A 15,000-nucleotide genomic window follows, 5' to 3' on the forward strand; every position below is an offset into this window, starting at 1 on the left:
ATTATCAAATTTACTTCATATATCTTCAAACCTATAAAAAAATTGAATCGGCTATAGTTGCGAGAGAAAACACTATAATCTGAAATTGCTTGGAGTTTGTATACACTTCTGAGTGCACTGTTTCTTATGAACTTTACACTATACTTGAAATGTAATAAAAATAGTACATTCAAGAAAACGTCAATGATTAAATACCCGATACAAATAAGCAGACGTCTTAAAAAAATAATTCCTCAAAATCATTTTTATAAGAATTATAGAATTATATTGGACAAACATGCAAGGGACATGGAGCAAGATTAGAACAAATTAACCCTTGCTCTCTCTCTCTCTCTCTCTCTCTCTCTCTCTCTCTCTCTCTCTCTCTCTCTCTCTCTCTCTCTCTCTCTCTCTCTCTCTCCTTTCTTTTATGGTTTGAAATAGACAATGGTCCCCTTCCAATCTTATCAAGGCTTGCAAGTTTTCCTTATTTGTATTCCTTTCAGTTTACTTTTTTAGATCCTTTCTTTTGTTTCAATTTGGATAAGGTTTTATCTCTATTCTGCTTCCATTTGTATTCCTCTCTCTTTCTTGTACGACAAAAAGTATTTATTTTTATTCTTTTAAGAAATTATCACTATCTTATTCTGAATCAATGTCTTCCAACACTTCTCTTTTTGCATACAAAGAATAGTCTTCGCTATCGAATTGTAGTTATTTATGCAGATAATCTCAAATTATATCGTCACGTACACTCGAGAGTAATAATTCAAAACTGAATTAGGTCTGCAACTTTCATTGATTCTTAATCCTTTTAGAAAGGATCATTTTTAAGTTATATGTCCATTTTGGTCTATTATTACACAAATTAATCTTTATCAATAACCTGTGGCCATGTAAATTCAAGTCAATCATTTATCATAATAATTTATACCCCATTTACCCATATGTTGGAAAGTGGCAAACGCAATATCCATAGTTATGAGTTTGAAAGCAAGATTTGATTAAAGCAAGGAATTACCAAGTAGTCAGTTAGTTTCCTGAGTATAGTTTGTACCATACACTTTCAATATCTGGTAGTTTAGTACTTTAGGCCGGAGTCACATAGAAAGTAACATGAGGCTGTTTTCTTTTCCTTTTTTTTGTATAAAAGGTTTCCCTCATTCTGACCGTATGCTGAGGCCCTCCAGGCATATATGACAAACGGTGTTACTACAATAACACACAAACACAAACAAACACGCACACACTGTGACAACACACTCGTGATGGAAAAATAATTAATGACGGAAGCTCGATTTTAATGAGGTAGGAAAAGGAAATCTTATAAGATAAAGAAGTCTTACCTCAGAGAAGCATTGCCCTTTGGGCAAAGAATGGGTACGGGAAATAAGTAATGGATTAAGGAAAGGGGTGGTTTCTTGCCAAGTGAGTGTAGTGTGTGATCGTCTGTATGGATAAGAAAAGGATGAAAGGGGAAGCACTAAGGAAAAATGGGGAATAATTGCAAGGGGCAAACACCTCAGGAAATCAACAAAAGAGGAGTTGAGACAAGTTTTCATTGCACCTGACCTCACTTTTAGGGAAAGGGAAAAAGAAAGGAAGTTGCTAGAGGAATTGAGAGAGAAAAAAGAAAATGGAGAACAGGGGTGGTACATAAAGAGAGGAGAACTAGTAAGAAACGACAATTTTCGTCAAGAAGCAAACACAAGCAGAGCGAATTAGGAAAGGTATAAATTTAGACAAAAAAGTTAGCCAATGTATAAGAATATGCCTGTTAAATATCCAAGCACTAACCAAGCAGAAATTAATAGAAATAGAAAACGAGATGAACGCAAATAAAGTTCATATATTTTGTTTGACAGAAACGCACCAAAAAATAGATAAAATACAGCTGAGTAAAGGTCTGTTAAAGTTAGAAAAAATAAGGGATTTTAAAGACAAAAAGGGTGGAGGGTTAATGTTAATTTTTAAAAACAATAACATCACTGAAGTAGAGGATATAGAAACAAACATAGCGATATAATAATGGTACAGTGCAAAATCCACAACTTAGTATTCCTGATAATACTGGTATATTTCGCAGCAGGAAATACAGAAGAAGATAGAAAAAGAGATCAAGAATTGAGAGTGGAATGTGAAAAATTAATACAAAAAGCAGGAGAAAACAACACCTTTGCTAGTTATGGGGGATTTTAACGGCCACGTGGGATTTCTTGGGCACCAACAAGTAGACAGATATGGGGAAATGGTGCTAGATTGGATGGGTAACCACAACCTAACACTATTAAATGGAGATGAAAGGTGCTCAGGACTATACACGTGGAATAGACAAGATCAGCATAGTGCTATTGATTTTGTACTTGCAAATAATATGCTATATAAACAATTTAAATGTATGGAAATAGATGAAGATAAAACAGTATTAGATATATCAGATCACAACTTAATAACAGTAGAATTGGAAGCAAAAACAAATAGCGAAAATAATTACAATAAAGGGAAGTGGGAAGAAATTACATATTATAGCAGTGACGCAAAAGATATAGACGAATATGTGAAATCTATAGAGAGAAAACTTGTCAGCAAGGATGTAAAAAACACTGATGAGCTAAACATAATAATGGCAGAAATGAAACAAGAACATTTGGCTAAAACATATAGGAGAAGGGTTACAAATGAAGGGAAGACCAAAGAACAACCTTGGGTAACCGAGGAAATAAGAAGAAAGATTAAGGAAAGAAAGGAAATTAACAGAAAAAAGAGAAATGAAAAAGATATTAGGATAAAAAGAGAATTAGAAGAAAAATACAATCATAAGAAGAAAGAAGTACAAATACTGGTGAAAGAGACCATAACGTTATATGAGAAAAAGAAGACCAGGGAGATAAGAGATGATAAAAACAATAAACTATGGGAAAACATAAACAAATTAAGAAATAGCAAAGAAATAAAAAGCGAGGCAATACAATTATATGGAGAGAGAGGAAATAAACTATCAGATGAAGAGGCTAAAGAAGAATTAGTAAAATTTTGGAAAACAGTCTACAACACACATGAAAATAGAATAACTGAGATCTGGAATGAGGAGGAGGAGAGTGAATACCTGGATAATTTGAGAAGAGAAAACGACATTATAACTGTAAATGAATATAGTATACCTGAACATCTAAGGGAGCATTACGATGCTGTACTTAATGGGGAAGGAATAATTAAACCCATGCCCGCCGCTGAAATGAGTAAAGGTAAATTAGAAAAATGCTTAAAACGTCTAAAGAAAGGTAAAGCAGCTGGGCCAGATGGACTAAAGCCAGACTACTACAAACCAATGATGATGAGTGATATATGCAAGAATACACTAGTGAACTGCTACAAAGAGGAACTAGCCAGCAAAGAAAAACCCAAAAGCTGGAAAGAGTCCAGAACAAAAATGTTAAAAAAGAAAAACAAGCCAACAGCAAAGGAATTGAGACCTATAGCTCTCACAAATGTATCATATAAAATATACATGGCTTTTATCAAGGATGAAATAGAAAGGCATTTAAAAAGTAATAATGCCATAGAGGATAGTCAAGCGGGATTTACAGAAGGAGGAAGGATTGAGGATAATATATTCATCTTACAATACATGGTCGAAGAAACTTTCAAAAATAAGAAAAAACTCATAGTGGCCTCTTTAGATTTCAAAAAAGCTTTCGATTCCATAAAAAGGGAAGCACTGATAGAAACATTAAAGCAATACAAAGTACATACTAGTATAATTAACTCTATAGCTGAAGTGTATGTGGGAGACTCGACTACGTTAGACATAGGGGAAAGAGTAGAACAAAAATTGAGCGTAAGTAGTGGAATAAAGCAAGGCTGTACTGCCTCTACAACATTATTCAAATTAATTACTTATCAGATTATAAAACAAGTAGAAAAGGAAGGTAATGGTTTTAAAAATGATATCATAAAGCTAGTAGTATTATTTTTTGCTGATGATGTCCTAGTGCTTGCTGAGAATATAGAGGATGCTGAATTAAACATAAGGAAAGTGATAGATATAGGAAAGCAGTGTGGTTTAGACATAAATAGAGACAAAAGTAGCGTACTTATATATAATATGAAGGAGAAACCAGATAATATAGAGGGAATAAGAGTAGTAAGCAATATTAAATACCTAAGTATCAAGGTAGATGATGGTAGGAATATGTTCAAAACACAGAAAAGTGAAATGACAGTTAAGGTGCAAAAGCTAGCCAATCTTACATATTCGATCATAGAAAGAAGTTGTAATAAGATACTGATAGGAAAAACATACTGGAACAGTGTAGCACTACCTTCTATATTATATGGAACAAATGTGATTAACTTAACAGAAACGGAAATAGAAAAGTTGCAGAGAATAGAGAATGGAGTGTATAGAAGGATGTTAGGGGCTGTAAAGAATACAGCAATTGTAGCCTTGAGAGGGGATGTAGGAGCATCTGCTATGAAAACAAGGGTAATGGATGGTAAGCTGAGGTACCTGAATAGCATTTTTAAGGGAGAAAAGGACCTACTTACAGCAATAGTCAATGATATGGAAGAAAAAGAGAGGAAGTGGTGGATGCATGTGAAGAAGTATGCTGAAGAATGTGGGATGGCGATGAGAGAAGTCAAGAGATGTACGAAAGAGGACATAAAGAAGAGAACAAGAGAATGGGACACAAGCAAATGGAAGAGTGAAATGGAGTGTAAGGAGAGTTTAATTTTGTATAAAAACTGGAAAAGTGAAATCAAGGAGGAGGAAGTGTATGACAATACATTTTCGTCAATTTTATTATTTAGAGCAAGGACAAACTCATTGGGCTTGAATATAAGAAACAGACACCAAGATGGAAATATAAACTGTGTATTCTGTGATGTAGAAGAAAATGCTAACCACTTTATATTATATTGTCCACAGTTTAGTGATATAAGAATAAAAGCAATTGAGCTTCAACAACCATACGAAGAAGATAGTGCACAAATAGTTGGAAAATTCCTTTTTTGTGAAGAGAATATTGAAAATAAGAAAAGTATACTACAACAAATGTGGATGAAAAGAGAAAAACTAGTGAAAATAAAGAACACACAAAACTAAAAGACACAGAGGCGCCGTTGTAAAGGCTATGCCTCACCCCAGAACCTGAACCTGAACCTGAGGGGAAAGTGAGCTCTATGGGCGGTCAGTTTCATTAAGGGTGAAGGAAAGGGGGGGGGGGGGGTGTTGGATGCCGGGGATGTGGTGTGGGAAGGTGCAACCAGGGTGACATCAGAACTAAAAAGCAAATGATGAATGAAAGGGAATTGGTATAATGTTATTTATAAAAACAGTAATACGAATGAGCGAATGTTAGAAGGGATACACAGAGAGAATCGATGATATATTAAAGAAGGAGAATAAGAGAGAGAGAGAAAGAGGGCCAGGAGGAAGAGCAGAAGAGCAGGGCGGTTTTCCGTGGAGACGTGGAACTAGTTTGGAATACGTTTCATATCTAGTGTCATCACCTACCTGGCTTGTTTTTTTGCACTGAGCATAGTTTATTTTATAATTCTACTATTTCCGATTTATTGTTTAGCTCAATTTGCATTCTAATAACTAAAATTATCTTATTTAGGATATATAATCCTTAATGTGAAGTTTGATGTTAAGACCCATTTATTGCTGATTTAGCAGCTGTATCTACGTTATCACTTTCAGCAACTTTTAATTTAGGCATCCAAAATAAAATCTATCAAGGAACCCATTAATTTACCCTAGCCTTCCAGCTGGTTCTTTGGAGTCTTGTAATGACACTTCTGGAATCAAATTAGATGTAAAATTAAGAGTTAGCTAATCTTCAATTGTTTAATAATCTTTTTATTATTTGAAGTTAATGTTAGCATATTTTCCTTTAACCTTCAAGGTTGTAAGCTATCAGGTAATGCTTCCCATCTCCAACGAAAATGTAGTCAAATATAACAGTATTATTATTATTATTATTATTATTATTATTATTATTATTATTATTATTATTATTATTATTATTATTATTATTATTATTATTATTATTATTATTATTATTATTATACTATATTTTGGTCCTACATCATTCATCGATCTCATATCTTCCCAAGGGAGACATTTAGATACTCGTTATCAGGTATCCCTTCCTTCGATACTTGCCAAGCTGGTGACGAACCACAACCTCTCCGCTACATGGCGAAGAGGAATCCTTCCATTCCCTCTTTTCATCAGCGATCAGCTGGCACTTTAGTTCTTACTCAAAATATGACTTTGTTTTTTACTCCATTTTTTTTCTTTTTACCCCATAGCGTTGTTTCTAACGTCACGAGATTATTTGAAGAATACTTAACTACACCTCTCTTGGGGAATCCTTACTACATTTCCCTCTCTGAGTTGGGATACCCTAACGCGTTGAAAGGGCCACTTATACTAGGTTGGTTTGCTGTGAGCGATCAGATTAAAGTTTCTAACCATTAACTATCTGCAGTTGGCCAACGTGATGATGAAAACTGGTCAAACCCCAGCCATAGATAAGGACATATATGAAGTCTTTGTCCCGCAGTGGGCTAGAAGCAGATGCATGTATTGTTGTTGTTGTACATCTAAATTATTTGTATTTTTTACATTAGTAACATTCAGTACTTTATACAAAAAAAGTCACAAAGAGAAGTCTTGGGAATTACAATATTAATTCAGATAACTCCTAAATCTTATATCCACCCTCAAATAGTTATTTTTTTATGCGATATATAACTAATGTAAAATTGATAACACTATTAGAAATTCTGTATTTATTGCAAAACCATCTACTCGAACTTTGCGTATTTAGTAAAGTCATAAAGGAATCCCTGTTTACCATTGGGATTTAGATGCTAGAAATGAAAATGCTAAGGTGGAAGTCTGGAGTGATAAGAAAGGACAGAATTAGGAATGACTGCCTCAGAGGATCAATAAAGTTTTTTTTAGATATCAAAGAAAGTGCAAGAAGGAAAATTGGGATGGTATGGACATCTACTGAGGAGGGAAGAGGATCATGTGGGAAGAAAAAGTGGAAGACCAAAAAGTAGATGGAGGGACTGTGTACGGGAGGACTTGAGGGAGAAGGGAATCGGTGAAGCAGAAGTGCAAGACAGAAATAGATGGAAAAAGGCTCATTCGAAACGGCGACCCCATAGAGAAATGGGAATAAGCCGAAAAAGATGTGCAATACTATTCAAACCAAATTAATAAAGTGAAGATTTTTTTTTATGTTTTTACGAGTATTATAAGTTTGTAGCATTGAGTATATTGATCAGGAAATAAATAAGATTAGGAATGAAGACAAGAAATTTAAATACCCCGATATAGCTTTAAATGATGCCCTAAGAACAGCCACTTAAAAGGACTTTCTTCGGTAGGAGCAAAAGAGAAAACTATAATACTCAAAACGTAATTGCACTGCCATATAGTATATTCCCTAATTGTTAAAACATTTCAACTTTAATATAGTATACAAGAGTAATAACAATTTCTCTTGTGGTTAATTTCCTTATTTCTTTTCCTCATTGGGCTAATTTTCCTTGTTGGAGCCGTTGGGCTTATAGCATCCTACTTTTCTAACTAGGGTTGTAGCTTTGCTAGTAACAACAACAACAACAACAACAATAATAATAATAATAATAATAATAATAATAATAATAATAATAATAATAATAATAATAATAATAATAATAATAATAATAATAATAATTTTGATTATACCAAGCGATGTGCATATCATATATGTAATTCATGTTGATAATTTTTTATAGGCCAAACTGGCAGTCTTCGAAATGAGAATTGAGAAACATAAAAGTGCAAGATACGCTCATAATAACATTGCAATGTTTGTCCATGTTATGAATAAAAAATCACACTATTATTCGTAAATTATAAAGAAATTGGTTCAATAAAATAAATTACTAAAGAGAAATATCTCAAAGTTTTATAAAGGAAAGTTTTCATATTAATTCAAATATAACAAATGGGATGTACAAACCCAATGCAGTTATAGGCAAAGAGATCTGCGAACTTCATGAAGAAAATATTCTCTTGAAGTAGACCTGACTGGAGTTATACCTGGTTTACTGTTTAAAAAAAATATGTACTTCAGATAATTAATACCTACATGAAACAAAGTTTTTCAGATCTAAGTTTTACTGTCACTTGTGTGTTAGGTTCTGTATATAGGTATTGATATATAACACTTGTATATATATATGAATGTAATTGTATGTTTATACAGGTAGAGTTATATCTACATTCATGAGTATTTACACGTTTATATATGTTTTCAAGTCTGAATATGAATATATTTATTTGAATTTTCATGTGTGTAGGCATATATGCATGTAGGTTTTTTTATATTTACATAGATAAGAATTTTTTATTTTTTTTTAAGATACGCACATATCAATATAAAGAAATTCTATCGGATTTGCTAAGAGATAAGGAAATCGGCTACATGTGAACCTGAGTAATTGGATATGAGCTCCACCCATGTAAACACCAAAGAGATTGGGTCCTTGTAGGTAGCCTATATTTTATTCCGACAAATTGTCCTACAACTATGTGTAAGCATGTTCTTCCTCTCACTGCACCATATAAAAGGTAAAATCGGTCAATAAATCCGTTCTCTTAAAGAAAGACGAAAGTGTTCAAGATTCACTACTATGTTTTCATTTTAGTAGTGGTCTATTACAGCTGAACATCACGTTTCTCTGTGGGTTTTATGCATACGCACAGACACAGAAACACATACATAGTGTGTATTAAATATATATATATATATATATATATATATATATATATATATATATATATATATATATATATATATATATATATATATATATATATATATATATATACATATATATATATATATATATATATATATATATATATATATATATATATATATATATATATATATATATACATATATATATATATATATATATATATAAGTATGAAGACAGGAGCAATTACTCAGGGATAAACATATTGGAGTAGGGAGACGCGTTCTGTCTTTCATCTATTTATTAGCGCCGACGTTTCGTATCAGCTTGATACATTTTCCAGGCTAAAACGATTACAAATCAATTGCGTATAAGTAAAAAGATACACACACCGTTTACCAACACCAAAATTAAAACCCTTTTTAATAAATTGAGAATAAAAAAAAAGAGTAAAAACAGAAACAGAATAACAGTGAAAGGGCTAGGGGCGAATACAGAGAAACAAATTAATTAAAATAATAATAATAATAATAATAATAATAATAATAATAATAATAATAATAATAATAATAATAATAATAATAACTAGACTGCAACTGGCTCGAGCCAGTGGCGGAGGATTCTCCTGCAAAATAGGTGTGGAAATGCTGTTGTCAATCAGTAAATGATGGTTTATTGGCCTAATGATCCCTTGAATAAATTTTGAGTTATGTTAACAAACTATTTTAAAGCAATTTATCTGTATAATAGCAGGTATATGGATGTAAAACATAGGCAAAAATGACAAATATAGAGAAATTGACCTTTGAACTTGAAGACAATGGGCACTTACAAGGTCGTGTGAAGGTCACGGGTTAAATATGACCCCATATTCTGAAGAAGCATGTGCGAATGGGGGTGGGGGGTTGACAATAAAACATCACTTTTACCCCACGTCAAATTTTTTCCATGAAATAGCCATATGACCTTGAAAATGAGGGTCAAGTTCAAATTTGACATTTGATCTAGATGTTTTATGCATATGTTTGGGGTAGTTTACTATAGCATGCTATGACCAAAAACCAGTATTTCATGGAGAAATTGTCTAAGTCACGATTTCTGCAATGTCAAAAATAGTAAAAAATCTATATTAAAAAAAGTAATTAAGCAGTCGCTACAAAAGTTAAGCTAACCTTAGATAAATATATAGGGCATCATATGCCCCTAAGATCAGGGCTCTGGGCCTTCCGGTTTTTGAGATCTCAGAAACAAACCTGTTTTGACCCGGTTTGGCCATTAGCGACCTTGACCTTGACCCACTTGCTTTAAAGTAGGGCAATATCTGGGGATTTACATCTGTATCATTGTCAATAAGGCCCTCAGCCATACAGCTTATACTTTAGGCCTGATGTCAATTTCAAATTTTACAAATTTTGCCTTTAAAGGCCCCTGTGACCTTGAAAAGTAGGTCAAGGTCACTTAAACTGGGTCTATGGCATATTCTTACCATAGGCTACCTATGATAATAATTTCAGGTTCTTGCGAAAAAAAAACGCGCGGAAAGAATAATAATAATAATAATAATAATAATAATAATAATAATAATAATAATAATAATAATAATAATAATAATAATAATAGTCTTCCCCTAAAAGGGAATCCTAATAATACGAACAAGACACCTACCCACAGCGGTAGCGTAAGAAGATCTGACACGAAAAATTGATATGGAAGGCCGGGAGTGTAAACAAAACAACAGGTAATTAGGCAATAAACAATTGGGTGGAAGACGACTGGTGGTTAAGAGAAGGTACAGTTAGCTTAATCATTATTGATTCAAGGGTGGTTAGTTCGTCCATATGTCGGGTTCTTCCTACAATATTAAAATGACTGGTATATATGTGTGTTTTGCAACTTTTACTGTGATTTCTTATGTTAGATTGTTCTGGATTTGATAGTCGACAACCCATTCTATAGCTATTTCCTTGATGAGAGGAAATTCGGACTTTTAGCAGCCTCCTGATGCAACCGATGTAAGTGCCGAGATCACATCTGGGACAATAATATTATACTTATAAACGACACCGGAGGCAAACAGGGGGCTGATTTTATCCTTGACTTGGAAGAGTGAGCCGATAGTTCGGGGGTTTATGAGAATTAGTTTCAAATTAAGGTTAGGCAATTGCTCATTGAATAGGTTGATGCATTTTTTCCTAAATTTATTATTATGGAGAAAGGGAAATCTAGCAAACATACGGAACTTGGGGACACTATGGACTATTGGGGGTGGATTGAATTTCAGATTAAGTAGCCTATTAAGGGATCTATGAAAAATTGCTGGAGGGAAATAATTATCCTTAAAGTAATCAGCAAGGAAAGTCACTTCAGTATGAAAGGTAGACCAGCTTGATATCAGATTAATGGCTCTATGGAGGAGAGTTGACAAGGAATTCAGTTTAAAGTTTAAAAAACATGAGCTATAAAAATTGGTCCCCAGGCCAGTAAAGGTGTTGTTTCTATAAATACCAGCATGAAAGCCAGACTCGTCCTTGGATATCCTCACATCAAGGAACGGAAGTGAATTCTGTGTCTCTGTTCAAACCGTAAATCTAATGTTATGGTGTTAGTTGTTTAAATACTCAAGAAAGGTATCAGCATGGTGATTACATCTGAACAAGGCGAAAGTGTCATCTATGCAGCGTCTATAAAAGAGTGGGTGGAAATTAGGTGGGTATACATCTAAAGCTCGCTCCTCCAGGGAGCACATAAATATGTTAGCAAAACTAGGACCCAGAGGGCTTCCCATGGCCATCCCCTCAGTCTGCTTAAAAACCGTATTATTAAAAACAAAGGGCGTATCCAGCACGGCTAATTATAAAAACAACTTGAATTGAGTTCTATTAAAATTGTTGAACAAGCAATCGTCAGTGGGAAATAGCCTGTCTAAAATGATGTTGATTGTCTCGACAACGGGAACATTTGTAAACAGAGATTCCACGTCAAAGCTCGCCATGTACAGATCTGAGTCCTGCGTGATAATGTCATCTTTAAAGGAGGCCGAGTTTATTAATGTATATTTGTTGTGAGTTAGTGGTTGGAGTAAAGGGACAAGAAATTTGGCAAGTTTATAGCTAGCAGTGTTAATGGAAGAAAGGATGGGTCTCAAAGGAATTCCTTCTTTGTGTAACTTTGGCAGTCCGTACATAAGTTCATATGTAGATCCTGTTACAAAAAGGTCCTGATACGTATTTTCATCTATTGCTTTGGTCTGTTTTAGTGTTCTAAGAAATCTGTTCATTATATCTTCGGATTTAGTAATATTGTAAAGGTCTGGGTCACCAACTTTGGTAAATTTTGAAGAGTCGTTTAAAATGTTATTCATTTTTTGTATGTAGTCATGTCTGTCAAGGATAACTGTACCTTTACCTTTGTCTGGACAAGTAATTATTAGATTTTTACCTTTGGCTAGGTTTTTCAAAATTTCATAATCATTCTTGGTAAAAAAAGGAGCCCACCTAGTTTTAAGATTATGAAAAGAGCTGTGGGCGAGGGCTGAGAATTGTGATCTTAAAAACTCTATATTTTTGCAAAAGGGAAGTTTAATTATTCTCTGAAAAAGTATCTTGAGAGGCAAAAAGAATTGCTGATAATTGGGGCGATAGTTGGGAAGGCAAAAGTCTAACCCTAAGGACAGTAGGAATTCCTCTCTCTTCGAAAGCATTCGTTTGGAAAAATTGAACACAAAATTAATTTTATTATTTAATAAAGGAACGGTAATGCCAAAATTTCAAAGTTTTGTGAAATGTCTACTGTATCTTCAACGGTCCGAACAAAGGAGGAAATAGCCTTAATAAATAAATGATTAAAAATGATAGAGTCCATTAATATCACCGAATTGAGTACACCAGTCCTGAATCTCGTCATTTGGTCAAGTGCGCGATGAAGTTCCTTGGTCTTTTAATGTATTTCCAGCCGAAGGAGGTTATTAGTAGCATCAGTGTAGAACTCAGAGCTGTACAGGGAGGCTTTGTAAACTTTGAACTTTATAAACTTAGGCACTATATTATTGAATTGACAATATCTCAAAAAGTTCAGGTCGAGGTTGATTTTGTTGTATTTCTTGGTGTGTTTCTCCAAGGAACGGCAGTTGGCTAAAAGCTGTGGATTGTATCTCGTTCGTATTAGTGAGTGGAAATCCTCCACTCCTCGGGAACGAAGACGGAGGAGAAACAGGGCGGCAAAGAGGAAGCTACCGAAAGTCATGGTGCCAGTGAATCGTAGTCCAGCAGGTCAATTGGATTGACCTGCTAATAATAATAATAATAATAATAATAATAATAATAATAATAATAATAATAATAATAATAATAATAATAGTCACGTAATGGTGAGGAGAAGGAAATATGATGATGAATGACTGAATTTCATACACTTTTATTAAAGAGTAATACTTTTGCGAGCGGCCTTATTAAGCCACCAGTCAAGGGAATTGATATTTCAAATCTCATGGGCTGCTTTTTAAATATGATTTAAGAATTGAAAAGTATTTATAAACGTTCTGGCAAAAGAGAAGCAATAATAAGTTGGCTAATTATATTAACATATAGAAACGTTCTCGCATAAGAGAAGCAATACTAACTTGGCCAATTATACTAACATTTAGAAACGTTCTGGCATAAGAGAAGCAATACTAACTTGCCTAATTATATTAACATTTAGAAACGTTCTGGCATAAGAGAAGCAATACTAACTTGGCTAATCATTTTAACATATAGAAACGTTCTGACATAGGAGAAGCAATACTAACTTGGCCAATTATACTAACATTTAGAAACGTTCTGACATAAGAGAAGAAATACTAACTTGGCTAATTATACTAACATATAGAAAAGTTCTGACACATGAGTAGCAATACTAACTTGGACAATTATACTAACATTTAGAAACGTTCTGGCTAAAGAGAAACAATACTAACTTGGCTAATTATACTAGCATTTATATACGTTCTGACATAAGAGAAGCAATATTAACTTGGCTAATTATACTAACATAGAAACGTTCTGACATAAGAGAAGCATTACTAACTTGGCCAATTATACTAACATTTAGAAATGTTCTGGCAAAAGAGAAACAATACTAACTTGCCTTATTTTACTAACATTTAGAAACGTTCTAGCATAAGAGAAGCAATACTGACTTGCCTAATTATACTAACATTTAGAAATATTCTGGCATAAGAGAAGCAATACTAACTTGCCTAATTATACTAACATTTAGAAACGTTCTGGCAAAACAGAAGCAATACTAACTTGCCTAATTTTAATAACATTTATAAACGTTTTGTCATAAGAGAAGCAATACTCACTTGCCTAATTTTACTACCATTTAGAAACGTTCTGGCAAAAGAGAAGCAAAACTAACTTGGTTAATTATACTGACATTTAGTAACGTTTTGGGACAAGAGAAGCAATACTTACTTGCCTAATTATACTACCATTTAGAAACGTTCTGGCAAAAGAGAAGCAAAACCAACTTGGTTAATTATACTGACATTTAGAAACGTTCTGGCATAAGAGAAGCAATACTCACTTGGCCAATTATACTAACATTTATAAACGTTCTGGCATAAGAGAAGCAATACTAACATGGCTAATTATACTAACATTTATAAATGTTCTGGTATAAGAGAAGCAATACTAACTTGGCTAATTATACTAACATTTAGAAACGTTCTGGCAAAAGAGAAGAAAAACTAACTTGGCTAATTATACTAACATTTAGAAACGTTCTGGCAAAAGAGAAATAATACTAGTCTAATTATTGAAGTTGTACGTGTATAATAATAATTTTGTTACTTGGAAAATATCATGCAACAGCCACCTTCATACAACCAACAGAACCTCGTTCATATATTCCAGGGTAAATGCAAAATCCACAAACTCTCATCCCCCACACTTCTAATGACGAACTGGAAGCTGAGAACGAAAGCTAAGAAGAAGATGGTGAGGAATAAGAAGCTGAAATCCGAGGGAGAAAAAAAATATAGGAAAAGAGGGAGGAGTTGAAGTCGGACTATATGACGGAGTAGGACTAAGATGAGAAAAATTAGATATTCTAGCGTTTCTAATACTGGAAAAAAAGAAGATATGAAGGAAAATATTACTCTGGAAATCAAATATAGAAATGAAGTTTTAATAATATCCCCATAGGATAAAATATTAAAGGATTTTATATAGGACAAGATGGAGGATTCCAAGCAGGAGCATACCA

The sequence above is a fragment of the Palaemon carinicauda genome, unplaced genomic scaffold (assembly GCF_036898095.1).
Source record: "Palaemon carinicauda isolate YSFRI2023 unplaced genomic scaffold, ASM3689809v2 scaffold46, whole genome shotgun sequence".
NCBI classification, from domain to species: domain Eukaryota; kingdom Metazoa; phylum Arthropoda; class Malacostraca; order Decapoda; family Palaemonidae; genus Palaemon; species Palaemon carinicauda.